Source organism: Saimiri boliviensis, chromosome 4, assembly GCF_048565385.1.
Source record: "Saimiri boliviensis isolate mSaiBol1 chromosome 4, mSaiBol1.pri, whole genome shotgun sequence".
NCBI classification, from domain to species: Eukaryota; Metazoa; Chordata; class Mammalia; order Primates; family Cebidae; genus Saimiri; species Saimiri boliviensis.
Window position 1 is genome coordinate 73,095,360 of NC_133452.1, and position 16,128 is coordinate 73,111,487.

The window sequence follows — 16,128 nt, forward strand, 5'->3', positions numbered from 1 at the left end:
TAGATTGTTTACACACATATACTCCAATGTTCAAATTGCAAGGAATTAAAAATATGTGAAAAATCATCTCTAGACACTGTTAGAAAGTGCCTAATATGTAGACCTACCTTATGGGACTTCTCTCATTCTCTCATAATTTTTTTAAAATCAGGTTTATTGAGATAGGATTTGAAAACTGATTATTAATCTTTTTAAATTGGCAAATTCTATGAATTTTGACAAAGGCCTACAAAACATCACTGTGTATCAAGATATAGCACAGTCCATCACCCCAAAATCTTCCTTCTTGTCACTTTAAAATTAGTCTCAACTTCACACCCTAACCCCTGGAAAACAATGATATGTTTTCTGTTCTTAAGTTTTTTGCATTTTTAAATGTCGTATAAATGTAGTTGTAGAGCGTGTGGCTTTTGAGGGTATTTTTTCACTGAGCAGTAGCTCAATCCTTTTTATTGCTAAGTAGTATGCTATTGTATGAATATATCAGCTTGTTATTTATTCAGCAGTTGATGGACATTTAGGTTGTTTCTAGTTTTTGGCAAGTGTGAGTATTCATTCACACTTAAATATTCATTTTAAGTTTGTATGTAGAAACACATGTTCATTCCACTTGAGTAAATACCTAGAAATGTTATTGCTGGGTCATATGGTATTTGTATTTTTAACTTTATAAGGAACTATAAAAAAGTTTTCCAAAATGGTAGTACCATTTTGCATCCCTTCCAGCAATGTACTAGTGTTCCAACTGCTCCACATTTTCATTCGGACTTGGTAAGGTCATGATTTTATTTGTTTGTTTTGTTTGTGTTATGTTCTATTAGGTCTGAAGTGGTATCTTACTCTGATTTTAGTTTGCTTAATTTTCTTAATGATTACCAGTGTTGAACATCTTTTCATATATTTTTTTGTAAGCCATACATCTCCATTGTTGTTCAAATCTTTTGCAACTTGTTTCATTGGGTTTTTGTTCATTTGTTCATTTGTTTTTTGATCATCGAATTGTAAGAATTCTTTATGTATCCTGTGTATCAGTAGTTTATCATATGTATTTTGAAAATATTTTCTTTGATATTCTGTTGTTATTGGGTGGACTATCCTCTAATCATCAGTTACGTCAAATTGGTTGGTGATGTTGTTCAGGCCTTCTGTATAGTTACTGATTTCTGCTTGTTCTATTAATTACAGACAGAGTAGTTCTGGTCATCAGAAAAACCCACAGTTGTAAATCTGTATTTCTATCCTTTCAGTTTGATCAATTTTGCTTCTTGAATTCTGAAACTCTGTTCTTAGCTGCACATGCATTTGGAATTGTAGTCGGTAAATTTACCCACTTATTGCAGAATTTGTGATCTGTGATAGTATTTCCTTTCACTTCTCACCTTCAACTTGATCTTTCCTGCACTTTCAATTATTCTGCTGTAATTCTCCATCCTTTCATGCAGATTGTTCACTATTTCCTATTAGGTTCTTTAATATATTAATCATAGTCCTGGTTTGATAATTTCCATTCCTGGATCATCTCTAAGTCTGGTTTTGTTCATTGCTTGGACTCTTGACAATGGTTTCTTTTTCCTTAAATTTTTATATATCTTATAATTTTTCAATTAAATGTCAAATACTGAGTGCAAAATAATTGGGAATGACACCAATCATTTATACCCAGGAACAGCATACTTTTGCTACACTAAGACCATTAGTTTGGGGCTTGAGTGAACCTAGTCAAGAGCTGACCTCTAGGGTGCCAAAGACTTCACATTCCTAGAGCCTTGTGCTTAGGAAATGGGATGGGAACTTGAATAGACTGTTATTTTGTGCTTTACCTGGTGTAGCAGCAATCCTTTACTCTGCACCTGTGTTACTGAGGGGCTCCCTCCTGCCTCCCACCCTGCTTCCAATATTTATCATAAGTACCTGGTGGAAGTCTACATAAATGCCCCAGTGGGTGACATCAAACTACCTTTGTGTCAGAGGTTACCAGAGTTTAAACTGTTAGTCAATCTTTAGCAATTTTTGATCATTTTAGATTTTTACAAAATTTCTTGTTAGATAATTTAGAAAATGATAATTTTTATCATCACTTGCATGATAGCCAGGTCCTATTCTATTCTCTGCCACATATGACGCCATCCCCATGATTCATTTCTCAGTGGAGGAACCTATCATTTCCTGAAAATCTAGATATTTGTTTGCCTGGTGAACTCAGTTTTGCAACAGGTTTAACAAGAGTTATGGTTTTGTAGTTCCTCTGGCTTTCTCTTTTTAGGGTGGAATTTAACACCCCTTCCAGTTTTGTTCATCCTGGTTAAAAGGGGAACTCCTCTTGCTCATGAGTTTTAATTGTTGTGGAAAAAAATTTATACCACTCTGACTTAATAATTATTAAAATAAATAGCTTCTTTTCTAAGTGTTTACTTCATATTGTCATGGAAAGCATGATTCTAATCAGCTCTTCAGTACTCATTATACGCTTCTTCCTGAAAACTATATAATATTCTGAAGGATCCAAAATTCTTCTAGTTGCTGATTATCAAATTGGATTATCTAATTGTCGCTTGCTAATTGTCTAATTCAGAAATAGACTCATTTTATTTGTTACAACTGAAATGATTATGTCTTCTTGAATTCTTAAGTATGGATAAATACATGACATTTATTGAATGAAAATTAACAGTGCCAATGTTTTAAGGATTTCTACATATTATCTAATTCCACATTTAAAATAATTATGCAAAATTTCAACATTATAGGAAATAGAGTCTTAGATATACTAAGAAATTGGACTTTTCTCTCAACTAAATAGTTGATATTAAGACTTTGTTTAATTAAATACATTAAATGTCACTTAAAGTTCAATTAAGCATTACTTTGCCATTAAAAGTAATGGCCAAAACCACAATTAGTTTGCACCAATCTAACAGTTAACTCAATAAACAGGTGAGAATTTTGAACCCAGTTATATTGGGTTACAACTCTGTGGTTTTTTTTTTTTTTCTATATAATGCAGTGTTTCCATGAAACCCTATTATAACATAGGTAAATATTTGTCTTTATTATTCTAAAACTTCCTACTTTGCCCCCCTTCTCTCTACAGTATTTATATGTTCTCTTATTATCCAATATCTTCCTCTTTTCTTCTGAACAAGAGTGCCACTGTCATGCTCTAAGCAAGCCAGTTCTGACCTTTCATGCTTCCCATAAAAACATATCTGTCTTGCATTTGATTCACTCCAAACATTTTATTTTCTGAAATGACACACATATTTTATAAGTTCTAAGGTATTCACCAGTTAATGTTGGTATTTAATAACAATACAATATAGGAACAAAACGGTTACCAAAAATCTGTTTTTTTTTTTAATGAAGAAAACAGCAAAACATTGGTTAATAAAAATGCAAGAATTTAAAATTGTTAAATTTCCAAAATGGCTCTGGAACAAAAGCAGAAAAATACAGCCCTTGAAATGAAGTGAAGATACTGCCAGCTCTTGAATAAGTAACAAATAGAGAGTAAGAGCCAGAGAATCCATCACTTTATCTGATCCTTCAAGTTCACTGCACAGAAGGAAAGAGTAACTTTCCCTTAGAGATAGTCCTTTTGGTTATGTTTTTGTTGTTTTTAGAATATGAGTTAGCAATAAGAGTCAGAAGAAATTGGAAAATTTGAGATAAAAGAAAGGGGAGAAGTGCACCAGATTTCAGGGTTGGCAGCACTGGTGGTAAAATAATGATTAGGTGGGGTAGTGACAGAAACCACAAAGGTAGATAGGAGCAGCAGACATCTGTCTGAACTCAAAAGATAAAAAATAACTTTAGAAATAAAGAAAGAACATCTGTGCATCAGGGCAGAGAAAGGAACATGTATTCATCTTCAGTCTACCTCTCTGAAAAAGGGGAAAGGTGAGAAGCTCTGAAATTTCTAATGCAGGGTTAGAATGAAAGTCAATCATGGATAATATAAACCAGTGACTCCAGAACTTTTGATAATTAAACGAAATCTTACATTTAATTTTGGGATCCTCTCTTCAATGTCTAAAAGCATATAAGCAATATAAAATCTTAAGGTTTCACTATAAATGCAAAATTATAAATATTTCAAGATGTCACAAAACTAGGAATAAGCATCAGGATTTGAATATTTACAAGACTATAAGTAAAACAATGGTCATTAAGAAATGTTATAAATTATTCCATCCTAAATATTCTATACATCCTCCATTCAGTTATTCCTCATGGAACATAATTATCTAAAATATCTGAAAATAAATTCAAAATTAACAGACAATGTTACTTTCAGTTCCTCTCTGCAAGCATTTATTGGATACTCACCGTACTTCAGGTGGAAAGCTAGGCACTAGAAGTACAAAGAGTAACAAGCAACACAGTTTAATTTCAGAGTAATCCAGTCAAGAAAACACATAAATAGATAAAGCCAACATGGTGTTGTAAAGTCATAAAATTGTACAGATAAACCTGGCAATACAGGAGATGCCTATTAGAGAAGATGACAGTTATGCTCAGTCTTGAAAAAATTAAACAAATTAGAGCAGCATTGCACCCTTTTCTTTTGATTATTTAGGAAAATTTTGACACCCTGCAAACTGTAAAGTATTGGAGAAATACTACAGCCATGGAAAACATGTAATAACATATTTTTGCTTAATAATTTTGATTTAAAATATACTACAATTGTATTAGGCTCAAATATTTACTTCCTGACATAGAAATTCTCAATTCTTTAATATGCCCTATGCTGTAACCTGTAAAGTCAGGAATAATTAATCAGGACTCTAATATTGCAGTTTAAATACAATATATTTGCTCCAAAAGCTTCCTTCTCGTTTTCTATCTTAGTGAGAGGTTCATCAATCTCAGGTAACAAAAGTTTCGTGCATTCCATTATTAGGAAATAGCAAGAATGAACGTATATCATACCACAGATAAGAAGCCTATCCAAACAGTCACTTACCGAAATCTTTCGTCACTATTGGGAGACAATTTCTCATGGGTCTTTTACATTTCTGCACATCTTATGAAAGAATCATTGACTGCTTTTGTTCTGAATTATTTGAAAAAGATGTTTATAAAGCAGACAGCCTTGGAACACAGAAATAGCATCTTCTGGAAGAAAGGGGGACATGTTCTTTGCCCATTATAAAAGGTTAGCATTCCTTAAATTTGGGAACTTTTTGTTTGTAATGTGTATACTTCATGTTTCCTTGTGGAAACTGGGGCCCAGGAAACCCGGACAAAAATGTTGATATTTTTGCTACTGCTATTGCTGTGAAAAATAAATTGTCCTTCATCTCTGACCTAGGAGTCTAATGCTTTTCACCACCATGCATTCAACTGTGGTAGGCTTTCATGTTAACTTGTGAGCAGAGATAAATCTCAGACCCTTCAGAGATTTTCATAATGTTAATGATGGGGATGGAATGCCAACAAAGACATGGCTATCTGGAAAAGGAAAGATGAGAGTCCTGCAGATGTATTAGATATTCAAAGTTAATTTGTTTATGCCATGAACCACCATTATGTCACTTGAAACTGAGAGTACATATGAAGTCTCTCTTCTTCCCTGCTCTCTGATTCCTCTGACCCTTTACCATGACCTCACTTACTTAAACAGAAACATGACTATGGGTCAGGGTAACTCTATCCCCAGTAATTATCAAAAGACATAAGCACCTATCAAGGAATGTTGAGAAATTTCAGGAAGGTAAGTATTTGAGAGAAGTCTGTGGGAATCACTAGCAAAGATGTTTACCAAATTATACGGGCCACTGTGCCATAGACAGTCCTTTACTTTTTTGCCTGTTAATGAGGAGGAATCAAGGAGGTCATCGCAAGCTAAATAACAATAACAACAAAAAAGAAATAGGTAAAATACAGGTGGCAGAATTTTCCTCTAAGTGGAACAAGTTCCTTGCCAATCTGGATTCCAGTCTCAGACCTGCAGCACTGTAACAACTAATATTAAGATTTGTACTGGATAGGGAGAAGCTTCCACCCTCTTTCAGACAATAGTTAAGAGTGATGTGTACATATATTGAGTTTGAAAAGGGGAACTCCATAATCAGAAACCAGGTGAATCACTAGAACTTTGGCTCACAATGGAAAGAAGAGGTTATGGAACATATTGCCTATCAAGGAATAATGGGAAATGCTGGGTTATCATACAGGTAAATCTCTCCTCCGTTCTATCATGCCAACCTTAGATCCACTTGAAAGTAATAAAAAAAGGGCCAGGCACGGTGGCTCAAGCCTGTAATCCCAGCACTTTGGGAGGCTGAGGCGGGTGGATCACTGGTCAACAAGGTGAAACCCCGTCTCTACTAAAAATACAAAAAGTTAGCTGGGCGTGGTGGTGCGTGCCTGTAATCCCAGCTACTTAGGAGGCTGAGGCAGGGGAATTGCCTGAGCCCAGGAGGCAGAGGTTGCGGTGAGCCGAGATCGCGCCATTGCACTCCAGCCTGGGTAACAAGAGCAAAACTCCGTCTCAAAAAAAAAAAAAAAAAAAAAAAGAAAGTAATAAAAAAAAAATCAATCAAAGTCTTTTTGTGGTGGAATTTTGCTGCAAGAAGGAAGCTTTACTTCTCTTGAGGAGATTTTTCAAAGACAGAAAAACTCCTGTGGAGAATCATAGATGAGGCATTGACCAGTATTTAGGCTCTTAGTGGCCTGGATTGAGTCTAGAATTCTGATATAATTGACCCACTAGAGAACTGAGAAAGTGATCTAAAGAAATCTAGATAAATTCTTGAGGTTATCAGCACTGTGCAGAGAAACGTCCCTATCCTTGATGCTGACACTGGGAGAAGTTAAGAGATATAAGATAATGGAGAAGGTAATGCCTCAAATTAAGGTGGATTCCTTGAAGTCACCACTGTGTGAATCAAGACTGAGTCAGCCAGAGGTCATAAATTCCATGCCCTAGCAAAGACAGCAATGTGTCTGTGGCTTCTGAGTCAAGGGATTCCCAAGGATGAAATAGATGGTGCCAGCCACAGGAGTCCTGCTCCCATTACAGAGTATTAGGTATGCAACAATATTCCAAATTAATTTGATTATGCCATGAGCCACTGCCATATAACTGAAACTGGGACAGTACATATGCAGTCTCTCTCCTCCCTTGCTCTCTGATTCTTCCGTGCCCCTCTACTATAATCTCAGATTATTTAAAGAGAAACATGAAAGAGGTCAAAGTATCCCTATTCCCAGTGGGTATCAAATGACATATGCACCCATCCAACTATGTTGAGGAATTTCAGGAAAATAAGGGAATTAAACTTTTAGGATACCCGAGTCACTTTTCAAACTGGATTTATAGAAAGAAAAAGATCGTCTGATTTAGCTAATTGGGTTTAAACAGGGTTCACAGTGAGAAAGGCAAGCTACATGACTTCATGAATGGAGCCCTTTGGGCCAATTCAATGTACTGTTGTTTTTTTCCATGCCCAATTGTATAGTAATTAATGTATTAAGTGCTTATACTTCATCATCAGTTAAGTGCCTGAGATTATCCCAATTGGGAAAGGCAAAATGTAGTGAAGTGCTAATGGGACAGTAAATCACTTTCCTGTCTTCTACTCTGTTTCCTCCCAGATGGTCCAACAAAAACAATATAAAATCTCAGGAGAAAAGAAAATCGCAACCTTGATTATGGATTTGAAGGAAACATGGGTGCTAAGAGATGCAATATTTTAGTACAACAGCACTGTATGACTAGCGAGACAGAGTAATGAGAGCTAGAAGCTTAGGATGGATTATCACCAATGGAATCAAGCTGTTAATCCCATAATCCCAACAATTCATGTAATTGAATCCATTGCACAGACTAAACTCTTGGCATGCTGTCTTGGGTTGTGCCAATATCAGTTTTTTTATACCACTGGCTTCTGGGGACAAAGATCAAGTCACATTCATGTGACATAGCCACCAATATACATTTGTAGTAACCTCCCAAGTTACTAAAGACTACTCCAAGAGGTGCCTAGATTCCTCTGAGTTTTGCCATCAGTAGTCCATGGGTCATCATAAATGTCCCTACTTTGTATGGTGCAAGGCTTTCTCTATATGGATGATGTCCTGTTAATGTGTCAGTCAGAATCTTCCATTGCAATGGTCTTGACTGTGGTGTTATCACACTTCTATCAACCATGGCAACTGATAAGTTCTGACAAAATTCAGGATTCTGATTGTCAAATAAACTTTCTTGGGACTATATGAACAGATTCACAATGTTCAATTTTTCTGGTAGTCAAAGAAAAACTGCTGTCTCTTCATCCACAACAAACAAAAAATGTTCAGCATCTTATTGAAATCTTTGGGTACTGGAGATGATATATTCCTCACTTGAAAGTTCTACTAGGACTTCTATATTAGTTGGTCCAAAAAGTCAGCATAATTTGAATGAAGCATAAACCAACACAGTGTTTTATCAGGCTGTGATCTTCTCTTTACATTTGGAGTCCCACATCCCTAATTAACCTGTGAGCTACTAGTTTCTGTGACTAATGATTTTTCTGATTGGAGCCCTGAGAAAGTGTCAGCAGCTTCCATTCACAGAGCTCTTTGGGATGTTGGACAGATCACCCTCTTAACATTCAGGTTATACCCCTACTAAGTACACCTCATTTGAAACGCAGCTATTATCTTGCTACTGGGCTCTTGTCAAAACTGAATGCCTGACCCTGAAGACCTTATGACTGTCTGACATGCTATTTTCATGCTTATGTGGGGAGTGCCAAATAAGATTCAATGACTAACAAAGGTAAAAAGGGGTCCTACGAACCTTGCTTATCAAAAGGAAAGAGTATATGCCAGCTTATAGCTCACCCAGCTTTCCAGTGGCATCTCAGCTTTACATGAAAAAATTGTTCACTCAACTGTTGCAAGTGCCTTAAATTTAACTCTCTGTCAGACCTGCCATCCCACACCAGACAGCTCTGACCATGATTTGATCTATATTCCCCTTAACCATAGCAAAAAAATCTATTGGAAATAGCAGGAGATGGTCTCAGCTTCCATATTTCCCATACAATACCTGTCAACACCTCCAGATGTATTTCCCACTCCCATTTCTGTAACTCTTGCTTAACCAATCAGTGCAGACAAAAACAAAAACAAAAACAGAAACAAACAAAAAAAAACATCATTAAGCTGTTGGTGTAGCCAGGTGTCCCCAAACTACAGCCCACGGGCCGCATGCGGCCCCCTGAGGCCATTTATCTGGCCCCCCCCACCACACTTCATGAAGGGGCACCTCTTTCATTGGTGGTCAGTGAGAGGAGCACAGTATGTGGTGGCCCTCCAACGGTCTGAGGGACAGTGAACTGGCCCCCTGTGTAAAATGTTTGGGGACGCCTGGGTAGACAAATACGACAAGTTGGATTGACTGCCTTCATGCAGTCTCTTCAAAAGAAGGAATACAACTGGTTACTCATACTTAACTTGGTGGGCTAAATTAATCTCAGACCCTTTATGACTCTTGAAAGTTAGCAGGAATTGACTAGCAAAATAGCTCAGTTGTCTCCCTCCAGGTCAGGGCAGTGAAACCTTATTATCATTAATACCTATGTCTTGTAGCTCATCTCATGTCAAAGATTTCCCCATTTTCCCCTGAAGCTCTCTAATCATATTACTTATGAAACTCAGTCACTTTCTTTATACAAAGAATGTCATGAAAACATAAAGCAGTAAAGAATTCATAAAACAGTCAACAAGTTAGGTGGAATATTATTCCCTCTCATGTAAAAATTGAATACTTTAATTTTGTCTTTTGTTAAACCAACAATGATCGTAGATGAACCAGATCCTTCATGGACATAAGCTATTCCTACTACAGCATAATTCAGGCACCTTCGGAAGCTGTTTGGGGCCACTATTTTTGCAATAACATGAGTATTATAAACTTTGCCTGGATATAAAAGTAATTGTCCAGTCCATGTTCTAGGTCAGATGACATGTAATACTTACTATTGAAATGCTGCCTCATGCTTCTCCCAAATTACTTCATGAATATATATTTTATCATCCCAACTATATGTCATCTTCCTTTTCTATCACTGAATTGCAACTACTCAATAAATATTCATCAGAGTAAATAAGATATAGATAATTAAAATTACCTTTTTAAGGTGGTCTATCTTATTAAAGTGATTTTTAAGCTTTTGATTACAGAATAGATGTTACATATATTGTTCATAGCCTCCTTCCCTGCATCCTCTGCAGGTACTTCCCTGTGAATATTCCTTAAAGATATAAGTTTCTTAAAAGGTAAATATTTCCTACCTCATTAAAAGTGTATACTTAGTTACATTTTCATTAAAAGATTTTCCCTATGATCTCCAAGGACTGAATCAACCACTGGATTTGTTAGTTTGGAAGTGTCTATGTTCATTCTTCTAACAGGTTCCTGCATTGTTCAAAAAAAAAAAAATCACTGTTGGAGTTAAACATAATGTAAGAGCAATGAAAACTTGCTTTTTAAAAGGAGCTAAATGATTTTTGTTGTCAAGCTTTGGCCACAGCATGTCTACATCCATGTTACATAAGACATATTTTTACTCATTTTTGGTCTTTCTGAGTTTTTCCTGGACGCCCTTGTTCAATAACAAGGTGACATCCCTAGGTTAAAGCAACTGGTATCTCATTGCATCTTTCTATTTGTTCTTACTGGTTTCTCCAGTTAAACTCTAAGCTGCTTGAGGTCAAAGTTTAAATCATATTTATTCTTGTGCCTGATATCATCACTTCAGTTCTTGCCCCATAGGCCCTCAATAAAGGGAGGCTGAATTACACTCCAAAGAAACTATGTCATAGGAGCCTTAGAGATGTAGTTTTTCTTTCAGCCAAATCTGCATTTAATGCATTGTAAGAAGACCAGTGCCTAAGATCAATACCTCAGCTTTTGAACCGGCCACCCACTAGTATAAGATCACAGATTCCCTTAGCTTACATCAACTCAGGCACATTTGGATAATGCAGTGTTGTTTCAGAAAATGTAATAGAGATATCAATATATGTCACCATGTTATTCTTCTTAGATGAAATGATGGTCATGAGCCACCATCACCAAGAATATATTTGAGAGCTTATTTTTTTACGCAGTAATGATGATGGTTTCCCATTGATTTAGTCATTCACTTTCATTGATCCCTCTGGCTATCAGTGAAGAGAAAGCTAAAATTTCCAGAATTTCATGTCTGAGCTTGAAACTTTGTGAAACAAATTTACCTTCCCTGACAACCTGAGCTATTCACAGTCTATAGAGAAAAAAATTAAAAAATAAACATGTGAATAAAATATTTTCTCTGTGATGACATAAATATTATCAGCATGGAGATGAAACTATAAGTGTATTTTGTTTACAGAAACTAAAATCTGTTTTTTAGGAATACTTTTCATTCAATTGTCTACAAAAGTTTATATGGAAGTATCCATGGCACGCTATTAACTTAAAAAACCTTACACTGCATAAGTGAGAAACATATAATAAAAATTGTGCAAAAATGTTAAAAGATTTTTAGCTGGACTAGTTGCAGTAAAATTTTTAAATATTTCCCAAGCTTTAACCTGAAGGTAGGAGTAAATGGAAAAGTCTGGTTGACTGGTTACCTTCAACTATGGTGTGTTGGAAGGCTAAGCATTGAGATGATCCTTGAAGAAGCACAGATCTTTTATTTTATTTTCAGATTTTTTAACACTAAAACTGACTTCTCCTTTATTAACATCTTAAAATAAAAGATGTGGAAAATGGGTGTTATTTTATAGAAAGACAAATACAGCATGGAGTCAGGAGACTAGGATTTGAATTCTGTTTCTATTAACTACTTTGAAACCTTGAGCAAGTCATTAGTAGAGTTATAGAAATGGAATGTTCTCTATATGTCTAACCAACATCTGAATTCTGTGCATCCTTCTATTAAGAATGCCAAGCATTCCATTTGCAGCTAAATGAATACAATTGTATTTTACACATTCAGTTAAGGGTAAAAATCACAGAATTTAAATGTTTCTCTTAGGAATTTTAATCATACATTAGAGTTTATTTATGAAAGTATCACTTTCTAGTATTGTTGTAAAACTGGATGAATTACTATGCTTGTTTTGAAATGTTCATTTTACATAGTTGCTCTTTGAGAATGTGTTTTGCTAAATAATCCTTCCTTAATGCAAGATAGAAAGCAAAATTATGAACATTTATGTAATAATTTGATACTTACAAGTGTAATTTGGGGAGTTATTTGAATTTATAAAATTTGTATTTTATACTACAGAGACAGGAATTTATCAATACAATGCAAATATTTATAAAATGTAATAACATATCCACCACAATGAAAAAGAAAATATAAGAAATACATATTGAAGCATAAAATTACTGTATGTGGTTATTACTTGACTGAACCTTCTTGCCTTCATAAGACACTAAATTGTTTAGCTCTTTATCTAATAATTTAATTATAGGTATGTGTGAGATGTGAGTATGTGTGCTTTTTTATGTTTTTTTTTTTGTAAATTTGTGTAGAATTTTATTTTGTTCAATTCATCAATTAGATTACACAAAATAGTTTCCCTGTGATGCTCAGATTTTACTAAATAAAATCAATAAAAGACTTTACTTTTAATAACTTGTATTTTTATTGCTATAATTAAGGAACTATTTCCTAAAATTCAAGTGGGAAAGCAGTTGTTTTTCCCAATGCCAAAATGATATAACTTGTATTTATTTACCTTAACTTGATTAAAGAATTTAAACCAGTGTCCGTGAGTCTGAAGCCTTTCCCTCTATCTCTTCCTTCCTGCAACTTTCTCTTCCTCAGCCATTCTTTCTTTTCATCACACACAAGGTAAAACATGGTTTCACATGGAACAGTCAACTAATGGCAACTTGATGGAATAATCTAAATAATTTTCATAATTTTACATTTGTCTTTATAATGTTTAATTTATGTTTTAACATTGCAAATATTTAATTTAAACCCATAATCCTCTAGGTAGCATATAATTATGAGCATTATAAGATACAGTTCAATAGTACTCAAAGATACGCCATTCCAATATTGGTGTGCCTTATCTTCCCATATGTTATATTTAACTGTTTAGGCTTTCTTACCAGTGACAATGACATTAAATCCTGACAGATATTCTTGACGTTCAGCTCACCAATAATTCCTATAGAAATTCCTGCCATAATTTTTGGCAGACTAGTTATTTGTATTATCACAGATAATTCTGAGACCTTGTTAATATTTTCATGTTAATTGAAATTATGTTAAAATACACTGACTTTAATTTATCATTAACATAATTACGGGCAATAACTGATCAAAGTCAGTATAACTCCTTGTTTTTAATTTAGGATATATCAGTTCCAATACAGATTAATTACTGTTGGACATAATGTGCATAGTAATCACCCCACTGTTACCCAAATGTTAAACATATGTAGAGAAACAATCAAATAACCTTTTGGCTCAGCTCCTGACTTATCTACTATCCTCACGTCATGGCCATATATGAATATTTGCAGTAACTTCAAGTTTAAATACAGTTTTGAATGTTCTTAGTCAAGCCCTAAATTTAACCAACTAAAATTTTCAAATTTCGAAAACCAACAATTAAGTCAGTATTCATAGCCCATCTTGACTTTTAATGTAGCTATCCACATGTACTTAAAACCACCCCTTTTCAGTGGACTCGCTCAGTGTATTTCTGCCTGTGTCTACACAAAAGAGAAACAAAAGCTCAGATACAGTTTGAATTAAAAGAAACCAACAAAAATTCCTGACACTGGAGAAGGTAAGATTTTAAGGCAATAAAGGCAATATTCACTGACAAATTCCCTAGATAATAGCTCAACTTTCCCTTCCTATTTCTTGTGTAGCCTGAGACTTGCTCCTTTAAGGTGAAGAAGCATACATCTCTCTCCACCAACTGCAAGAGCAAGAATGACACTTTAATTCATATACCCCTCAAATTATAGTAATAATAATACCAGAAAATTTATATCAACACACTACATTCCTAAATGGAGCATCTTTTAAAGTTTGTAACTTTTATTTCTGGATATTCTTACCCATATTGCTCAGAACACAAGCCCTATGACCAAGGGTTCTATGTAGTAAAATGCCATGTTGAAACGAATGCATTTTCATCATTTCTCTAAAAAATTAAAACCATAAATTGTGTGGGGTAGTTTTGTTTTTAAGATTTCCACACATGGGAAATTGAGACTACACACTTTATTACTGAAATGCTCTCTCCCAATGTTAACTTATTCCTCCATCCCCCTTGTTCATATTCATTCATTGAACACAACTCTATTTTCTCTCACTCCAACTAGAAATAATAAAATGGTAAACATCGTTTCAGAAGAAACGGCTACTGCCCTAAGAAAACTTCTGCAGAAATACCGAACAGAAATAGCGTCTGGTGCTAAGACACTACACAACTCCGGAAGCACCCAGGTAGCCCAGGGGCTTCTTGGTACAACGTTTTCTAATCCTCCTATATCCCTCTCTTAGCCACTACACCTAAAGAAAAATAAGAGCTGTGGCTTATTGCAATTTCAAAGAAGATTTTAAAGGGTAAGTTTGGTGCTACTCTCATCTCCTTCAGAAAAAAAGCTTCTTATCCTCAAGAGTTGCTGAGCTTTTGATAGTGTTATTGCTGAAAGAGATTCACCACCCAGGCAGGTCCTCTGTTCTTAACCTGCAAGTAAGATAAATTCCGCAGGAACAGGTAAAATAGGTGTGTTTCCTGTACTTAGCTAAGACACTTCTCAATGAACAGAACAAACCTAAGCAATGCGCTTAGGTTCTGCGCTTTAAAACAACAGTAACAAAAAGTTCGGTTCCCAAGGGTTTGCTTTTTGGTCTTTATTTTTTCATGCTTAATCACACCCTGAACAGCCCAGGTGCTGAGAACACACAAAGTAACTGCAAGAAGCCAGGATCACAGCGTGTCTGTGTCAATTTCCTGAGGTGACTGTCAAAAAATCTGGAGAGGCACCATTGTGTCGAGGGAATGAGGTCAGAATTCACTGGGAAGAAATACGACGGGACAGTGGGGCTCGAGAGCCTGGCTTTGGGAAAGGAGGGAAGGTGGGTCAGGGCGGACTTTGTGGGGAAGGCTTTGTCAGCGCGATATCGGGTGGCAGACGGGGACGTTTGCGCAGTGGCATAGGGGAAAACGCAGGGACGGTAGGGGTAGAGATGACCCTGTTTGGAGTGACCAGAGGGTCGGGGCCATCTACTGCTGCTAGTGTGGGAGCCTGGGGGCTAGAAGGTGAGGCGGGACTGCTAGCTCCAGGCAGCTGAGAGGGAGAGGGGTTCAGGTTGCCAGCAGGTGGAGTTGAAATCAAACATTCCCTTGGGGACCACGGAGCAGCACCCTCCCTAGACCCTCTGCCCGGAGGATGGGGATCCACAGCAGGTGGTTTGCGGTGCCTCCCAAATCAAAAGAGGTTCACTCCGCGCCAAGCTTTGACGCCCGACCCCCTGCACTCTCCCGCCTACTCACCGGTCCTAGGGGTAAAGCGCCATCCGGGGAGCGCGCGAGGGCTGCGCGGCGCAGGAGGCAGGCAGGGCCAGGCGGCGGTGGCGGCGCTGTCCTAAGAGCGGGACTGGAGCCGGGGGACACTGAGGCGGCGACAGCGGCGGGGGCGCCGGGAGCTGCAGGAGAGAGCAGTGAATCTGGAGCTGCTGAGCCGCGCGCGCTCTCTGCCCATCTCCGGCTTCGCTGAAGCTGCTACAGCTACTGCCGCTGGAGGGGAGGGAGGAGAGGGGGAGGGGAGGAGGCACGCGGTAGGGAGGGGCGGAAGAGCAGGGAAGGTGGGGGGTGAGCAAGGGGAGAGGGGGAGACGCCCGCCCAGAGTTAAGGGGGTGGGGAGGGAGGTGCACAGGAGCCCAGAAAGGTTCCCACCAGATGAGCTCGGGGAGGGGAAATCGAAGATGAGGCGATGGGTCTCTCCTCCGCCCTCCTTCTACCCCACCTTCCTTCCCCCTTCGCGCCCTTTCCTTGGGCTCTTCCTTTCGTGGCTCAGGCTGGGGGTTACCCAAGCTTGGCAGCAGCCGCGGCTTCACCGCGCGGGTGCAAGTGCTGAGTCCGGGAGGCAGTGGCTAC

At 37.2% G+C, this 16,128-nt stretch overlaps 1 protein-coding gene across 6 annotated transcripts in view; it reads right to left on the reverse strand.

The window, feature by feature from the left end:
- The window catches only part of FUT9 (fucosyltransferase 9), a 188,515-nt gene extending 172,901 nt beyond the window's left edge, over nt 1–15,614 (reverse strand). For 4 of the 6 annotated variants that reach the window (XR_012517232.1, XR_012517231.1, XM_074397689.1 and 1 more), the window contains exon 1: nt 15,526–15,614. The gene's annotated coding sequence lies outside the window, so the exon portion shown is untranslated. The remainder of the gene's footprint in view (nt 1–15,525) is intronic. The other 2 variants (XM_010333775.2, XM_003922923.3) reach the window with 1 other exon arrangement.
- Nucleotides 15,615–16,128: the final 514 nt, after the last annotated feature.